The sequence below is a fragment of the Rhagoletis pomonella genome, unplaced genomic scaffold (assembly GCF_013731165.1).
Source record: "Rhagoletis pomonella isolate Grant_MI unplaced genomic scaffold, Rhpom_1.0 Rhpom_scaffold_00007, whole genome shotgun sequence".
Taxonomy (NCBI): Eukaryota; Metazoa; Arthropoda; class Insecta; order Diptera; family Tephritidae; genus Rhagoletis; species Rhagoletis pomonella.
The window spans coordinates 41,285,759-41,286,464 of NW_023458561.1; positions in this window are offsets into that span (position 1 = coordinate 41,285,759).

The following is a 706-nucleotide window of genomic DNA, read 5'->3' on the forward strand; positions in this document are numbered from 1 at the left end:
AAAATAAAATAAAATAAAATAAAATAAAATAAAATAAAATAAAATAAGATAAAATAAAATAAAATAAAATAAAATAAAATAAAATAAAATAAAATAAAATAAAATAAAATAAAATAAAATAAAATCAAGTAAAACAAAAGAAAACAAAATAAAATAAAACTAAATAAAATAACACAAAATAGAATATAAATAAAATAGAAATAAAATAAAGTAAAATAAAACAAGGAAAATAAAATAAAACAAAATTAACAAAAATTTTACCAAAATAGAAAGTAAAAAAAGTCTAAATAAAATATGAAAGAAAATTAACATCAAAAACATAAAATTTGTACAGATAAAAAATGAAACTGAATAAAATTACACAAATGATAGATTTACATTATAAAAATCAGGGACCGAAAATAACCGTTAAATATCAATATTAAAATTTCAGATCATTGCCAAATGGTGGTATTTTTTTTTAGTTTGGAGCCCGTCATATGGTGATTTTTTCGACCAAAACTAATCGTTATTTTGGATGCTTATTTTTTTTTGTAATGAAAGTTTTTTTTTTATTTTTTCGCTCAGAGTAAATAATTATTATTGAATTTAATTTTTCCACTTCCAAATAATGATTATTTGTAAAATTGAAAGGACGCAACCAACTAAAATTCTGGCCTGAACATTTTGAGACTTTGATTTTGATTTTGAGGGAGTCGTTACCTCT